The sequence below is a fragment of the Scyliorhinus torazame genome, chromosome 5 (genome assembly GCF_047496885.1).
Source record: "Scyliorhinus torazame isolate Kashiwa2021f chromosome 5, sScyTor2.1, whole genome shotgun sequence".
NCBI lineage: Eukaryota > Metazoa > Chordata > Chondrichthyes > Carcharhiniformes > Scyliorhinidae > Scyliorhinus > Scyliorhinus torazame.
Genome location: NC_092711.1, coordinates 127,347,036 through 127,353,724, shown reverse-complemented (window position 1 = coordinate 127,353,724; position 6,689 = coordinate 127,347,036). Strand labels below are relative to the sequence as shown.

General features: G+C 47.6%; 1 long non-coding RNA gene across 1 annotated transcript; it reads left to right on the top strand.

Annotated features, from left to right (window-relative positions):
- Positions 1-369: 369 nt before the first annotated feature.
- LOC140421867 (uncharacterized) lies at positions 370-4,654 on the top strand. Its single transcript, XR_011947141.1, has 2 exons — positions 370-471; positions 2,302-4,654. It is a non-coding gene; the product is annotated as an uncharacterized lncRNA (long non-coding RNA).
- Positions 4,655-6,689: the final 2,035 nt, after the last annotated feature.

Genomic DNA, 6,689 nt, shown 5'->3' with positions numbered 1-6,689 from the left:
GACCTCCTGTTTTACAAAATCCCATTGGTTTCACAACAAACTCTATCTCTGATGTTTTGCCCCCTGCGGGTTTGCAGCCTCTATAAAGACGGCGGCCGTTAACTCAGGCCTGTCACCGGGAGCAGGCCTCAGCTGTCCCCCCGCTCGATGCAAACCCGGGCCCGGAAACTTCTTATTGGGGTTTGGAGCCTCCACCGGGTTTCAGTGAAACCTCCCGGCCGAGACCAGCATCGGCACTGCGCATGCTCCAGCTCACTATGCTCAGGGGTGATTGACGGCAGCTCTGGACCAATAGGAAGAGGGACGGCGCTGGAGGACTCAGCTGAGCGACTGGTCGTCCAACCAATCGGAGTGAATGAGAGGCGGGGCTGAGCCACGATCTCCCACGTGAGTAGGAGCATGCGCAGTGCCGATAATAGCTCAGCGTTGAGGCGGCAGGGTAGAAATCGTCAGCTGGTCAAATGCAGCCGGGTGAGTCATGAGTGAGGAAGAGAGCCGGCGGGTGGGTCGGGAAGGTTCATAAGCACTCCGTGTAGGCCCCGAATACAAAGCTCGGAGATGGCAGGTGAACCCGTGAAAGCTGCTCGGCTTCTCCCTGAAACAGGCCCGGGTGGACAAAGTGTGCGGCGAGGCGCATGCGTAGGGAGCGAGAGCCCCGGGTTTGGCCCGTCTTTCATTCACTCTGATTGGTTGGAGAACCAGCCGCTCCCTTTTGTCCTATTGGTGCAGAGCAGCCGTCAATTACTCCCCGGGCAGTGTGAGCTGGAGCATGCGCAGTGCCGATGCTGGACTCGGCCGGGAGGTTTCACTGAAACCCGGTGGAGGTTCCAAACCCCAATAAGAAGTTTCCGGGCCCGGGTTTGCATCGAGCGGGGGGACAGCTGCGGCCTGCTCCCGGTGACAGGCCTGAGTTAACGGCCGCCGTCTTTATAGAGGCTGCAAACCCGCAGGGGGCAAAACATCAGAGATAGAGTTTGTTGTGAAACCAATGGGATTTTGTAAAGCAGGAGGTCAGGGTTACAGTCAACAACAACAACTTCTATTTATATAACACCTTTAACATCATAAACCATCACAGGAACATTATAAAACAAAGTGAGACTCCCAGACACAAAAGGAGATATTTGGGCAGGTGGCCAAAAACTTGGTCAAAGACGTGAGTTTTAAAGAGAGTCTTAAAGGAGGTAAGTGAGGTGTTGAAAGAGAGTAATTATAATCGGGAGTGTACAAGAGGACTATTGGTCTGAGCCCACCGTCAATCAGTCCCCTGGCATTGGGAGCTGGAGCAAACCCTTCACAATCATTGTCAGCTCCCTGGTTTGCAGCTGCGGAGCTTCTCCCTCCCGGGAACAGGCCCAGGTTAACGGGCACCATCCTGCTTCAGACACTGGAGGATGCTTCACATCAGAGGATGGGGGATTGGGACAATAAATAAGAGCTTACACTTTGCACTCAAATCAATGAGGACTCTGATCTCTGGGAAGGAAGGAAACCCTGGCAGGTGGGCGGGGAGAATTTACAAACACCCACTGGAGGCCTCAACCCCCAATAAGACCCATTGATTTTATTGTCAGTCTGCAGACAGGAGCTGGAGAACTGAACCCAGGCAGAGGAGAGGGAGGGAGAAAACTGGGAGCGGAGGAAAGAAATGGTGCAGATGGGATTGGATTTCAGCCCAGGGAGGAGGGAGAGTGCGTGGGGCAGGGATTAACAGATTTGGGGGAACAAGAGAGGAATAAACTGTTCCAGAGAAACTAGAATTGTCTGTTCAGAGTTTCTGTCCTGGACTGACAGTGATGACTTTTGTAAACTCCTTTTACAGGGGGTTAGAATTGGAGAATTTACACACAACAAACTGAACCCAACAGAAAGGTTTGTCCCTTTGTGATTTCTATCCTGCATTGACAGTGATGACTTTTGTAACATGACAGATTACAGCTCTCAGGAAGGAATAAATGGAGTGGGCATTTTTTCTATCGAAAACAAGGAATAAACATCCAGTCATGAATACAAGATAGTTACGAATAGGTCCAAGGGGCCAATACAAAATAATTTATTTACTCACAGGTTTAGAATGTGCCATTGCCATGGAAAGGAGTTGAGGAAAGTGCTGAGATGTTTTCAAAAGGAAACGGGACAAGCACATGAGAGAAAATGGAATTGAAAATCAGCTGAAAGGCTGAGATGAGAGAGGTGGGACTGTAGGAGATGTGTGCCGAGGATGGACAGAGAGAACCTGTGACAGAATGGCCTGCTGTGTTTCATATATTCACAGTAATTCAATGTAATCTCCTTTTACAGAATATTTGCAGATGCAAACATCAAGTCGAGATCTGACAGAGTCACTTGATTCATCAGGATCGGCCTTTCAATGTGGAAGGAGACATGTTTGTCTGTTTTGTCTTTGGAGAAAAAATGTCAAAAATCACTGATTGAAAAAGCACCGAGACACAGACATCTAAGTAATTTTCCACAGTTAGCTGGAACTGAGTTTTAACCAATCACACAGCATGAAATTAAATTGCAGCATTTACATCAGGGAGACACTATACTCAAGCCTCAATTGATGATCCAAGTTGGAGAGACATAAGGACATTCGCACCATAGGAATCAAGAAGCAGCAATTGGACATTCAGCCCCGTGAGCCTGTTCCACCATTTAATAACATCACGGCTGATCTGATAGTGACCTCAAATCGGCATCCCACCTACACCAGATAACCTGTCAATAACCATGGAGAAACCATGGAAATGTGGGGACTGTGGGTTGGTATTCAATTACCCGTCTGAATTGGAAACTCATTGACGTATTCACACCGGGGAAAGGCCGTTCACCTGCTCCATGTGTGGGAAGGGATTCACTCAGTCATCCCACCTCCTGACACACCAACTTGTTCATACTGACCAGAGACCGTTTAAATGTGCTGACTGTGAGAAGAGCTTTAAAAACGGAAAGGATTTACATTTACATCAACGCACTCACACTGGGGAGAGGCCATTCACCTGCTCCGTGTGTGGGAAGAGATTTACTCTGTCATCACTCCTCCTGACACACCTATTTGTTCATACTGATCAGAGACGTTTTAAATGTGCTGACAGTGAGAAGAGCTTTAAAAGCAGAAATAATTTACTGTTACATCAACGCACTCACACTGGGGAGAGGCCGTTCACCTGCTCCATGTGTGGGAAGGGAGTCACTCAGTCATCGAAACTCCGGACACACCAATGTGCTCACACTGCTAAGACATCTTTGAAATGTTCTGACTGTGAAAAGAGCTTTAAAAGTAAAATGAATTTACTGAGACACCAACGCACTCACACTGGAGAGAGGCCATTGACCTGCTCCGTTTTAGGAAGGGATTCACATGTTCATCCCAGCTTCTGCAACACCAGCGAGTTCACACTGGGGAGAGGCCGTACTCTTGCCCCGTGTGTGACAAGAAATTTAATCAGTCATCCCACCTGACTACACACCAACTTATTCACATTGATCAGAATCCTTTTAAATGTTCTGACTGTGAAAAGAGCTTTAAAAGTAAACCGAATCTGCTGAAACACCAGTGAGTTCACACGGAGACAGAATCATAGAATTTACAGTGCAGAAGGAGGGCATTAAGCCCATTGAGTCTGCACCGGCACTTGAACTTAAGCACCCGACCTAAGCCCGTAGCCCCAACCTAACCCATAACCCAATAATCCCACCTAACCTTTTTGGACACTACGGGCAATTTAGCATGGCCGAGCCACCTAATCTACATATCTTTGGACTGTGGAAACCGGAGCCCCCGGAGGAAACCCACGCAGACACTGGGACAACGCGCAGACTCCGTAGACAGTGACCCAAGCCGGGAATAAAACCTGGGACCCTGGAGCTTTGCAGGAACAATGCTAAACACTGTGCTACCGTGTGGGCCACATGTGGGAGCGGTACTGGGGAGAGGCTGCTTAACTGCTCCGTGTGTGGGAGGAGATTCACTCAGTCAACCAACCTGCTCAAATATCAGCAAGTTCACAGGCAACAGCAGGGTTTGGATTCAGCTGTTGTTGCTGCTGATAGTCACATCCGGGACTGACTGATGCCTGATGGCTGTTTCCAGTGCGGCTCCACAGTTTTCTGGTGTGTATCAATGATTTAGACTTAGATGTACACACAACGATTAAACAAACATTGCTGATGTGTTTTAGACAATGAGGGAGAAAGCCATGGACTGGGTCAGATGGACAGAAAAGTGGGAAATGGAAGTTTAGATAATGAGAGGTTAGGAAAACACTTCAGTTAACTCCCGATAAAAATAAGGTCACTTCAGGATAATGGAAAAAACTGATTGGTGAGTATCTGAAGAATCTTTATTTGTTTTATTCTTTTTTAATATAAATTTAGAGTACCCAATTCATTTTTTCCAATTAATGGGCAATTTAGCGTGGCCAGTACACCAAGCATGCACATTTTTGGGTTATGGGGGTGAAGCCCACGCAAACACGGGGAGAATGTGCAAACTCCACACGGAGAGTGACCCAGAGCCGGGATCGAATCTGGGACCTTGATGCCGTGAGGCCACAGTGCTAACTACTGCGCCACCGTACGGCCCTATTTGTTCTTAAGTTTATTTACTTATGTCAGTTATGAATGAAATAAATAAAGACAGCACATCCCAGCCCTGTGAATGCACATCCAGTTCTATGTGGGAAAACCAGGGCGCTTCCATTACGCTGGAAATGTCATCAGCTGGAGCAGCAGGAAGCAAAGGGAATTAGTCCAGAAGTATTTTTGTGACCGGAAGACTGTTTCCAGCGGAGTTCTGAATTGTTCAGGACAAGATTCCATGCTTTGTGTGTTATATATGAATGATTTAGACTTTAACATAGGGACATGGTTGAGACATTTGCAGCCTTGTGGTTGACAGTGAGGAATAAAGTTGTAGACTACAGGAAGATATCGGTAGACTGATCAGCTGGGCAGCAAAGAAGCAAATGGAGATCAATCTGGAGAAGTGTGAGGTAATAAATACACTTGGGGTTCATGTACAAGGACACACAGATGCTTCTCTACTGTGGTCTTCTGCAGGCTCTCTATTTAAATTATTATTATTCCCAACACAGCGGACAACTTCACTTTTTTTCCAAAATTATACTTTATCTGCCAAATATTTCCCACTAACCTACCCTCTGTGTGATCTTTCTGAGGCTGTGTAACTGGGTGAAGCTCTTTTCACAGTCAGTTCACTGGAACACTGTCACTTGGGTGTGTGTGTGTATCGGCACTTTTCCAGTCACAATAATATTTGAAATCTTTTCCCACGGGCAGAATAAACTTAACATTGCTCCTTCCACATTCAGAGGCCAGTGGTGTTCCAGTCCTAATGAATCAAATAACTGTCATCCCTCAATGTGATGTTTGGTTTGAGTTTCTCAGCTGCAAATTTTCCTCTCTAATACCTTGTACAAATTTTGGGACAGTCAATTCCACTTTCAATGTTTTCTTCCAATTACCCAAAGCTGTAAATTCTAATCTCACAATCTCACCCTCCTCCCTGTGGTAAGAACCAAACCCATCTCACCATCTGCACCATTTCTTTCCTCCACTCCCAGTTTTCTCCCTCCCTCTCCTCTGCCTGGGATCACTTCTCCAGCTCCTGTCTGCAGACTGACAATAAAATCAATGGGTCTTATTGGGAGTTTGGGGCCTCCAGCGGGTATTTGTGAATCCTCCCCGCCCACGTGCCAGGGTTTCCTTCCTTGCCAGAGATCAGAGTCCTCACTGATTTGAGTGCAAAGTGGACGCTCTTATTTATTATCCCCCCTCCCCCATCCTCTGATGTGAACCATCCTCCAGTGTCTGAAGCAGGATGGTGCCCGTTAACCTGGGCCTGTACCCGGGAGGGAGGGAGAAGCCCCGCAGCTGCAAACCAGGGGGCTGACAATGATTTTGAAGGGTTTGCTCCAGCACCCAATGCCCGGGGTTTGATTGACGGCAGGTTCGGACCAATAGGAAGTGGGAGCGGAGCTGGAGGATTGAACGAGAGTGACCGGTCCTCCAATCAATCAGTGTGAATGAGAGGCAGAGCAAATCCGGGGTTCTTGCTCTCTACACATGCGTCCGGCCTGGGGCTGGTCCTCCAACCAATTCGAGTGAAAGAGAGGCGGGGTTGAGCCCGGATGTCCCTCATTGGCTGAAAATCTGCATCATTTTGAAAGCTTATTTGTCTCAAACTCCAGGAGAAAACTGGACCTTTCTGTTTGTGTCTTTAAACAGATGAAACCTGTGGGAGTGGAGTAATCATTTAAAAAAATAAATTTAGAGTCCCCAATTTTTAAAAAAATCCAATTAAGGGGCAATTTAGCGTGGCCAATCCACCAAACCAGCACATCATTGGATTGTGGGGGTGAAACCCACGCAGACACGTGGAGAATGTGCAAACTCCACATGGACAGTGACCCAGGGCTGGGATTCGAACCTGGGTTCTCAGCGCCGCAGCCGTGCACAGATGGAACAAGATGGAACAATCCACGGACTGCCTTCAAGGAATAACTGGCATACTGACAAAGTCACCATTAGAACAAATATTGTTTCTCATTCCAATAACTAGGACAGGATAGGGAGAAGGTTAATACTGTTAACATTCAAAGGTGGCACGGTGGTGCAGTGGTTAACATTGCTGCCTCACGGCGTCGAGGTCCCAGGTTCGATCC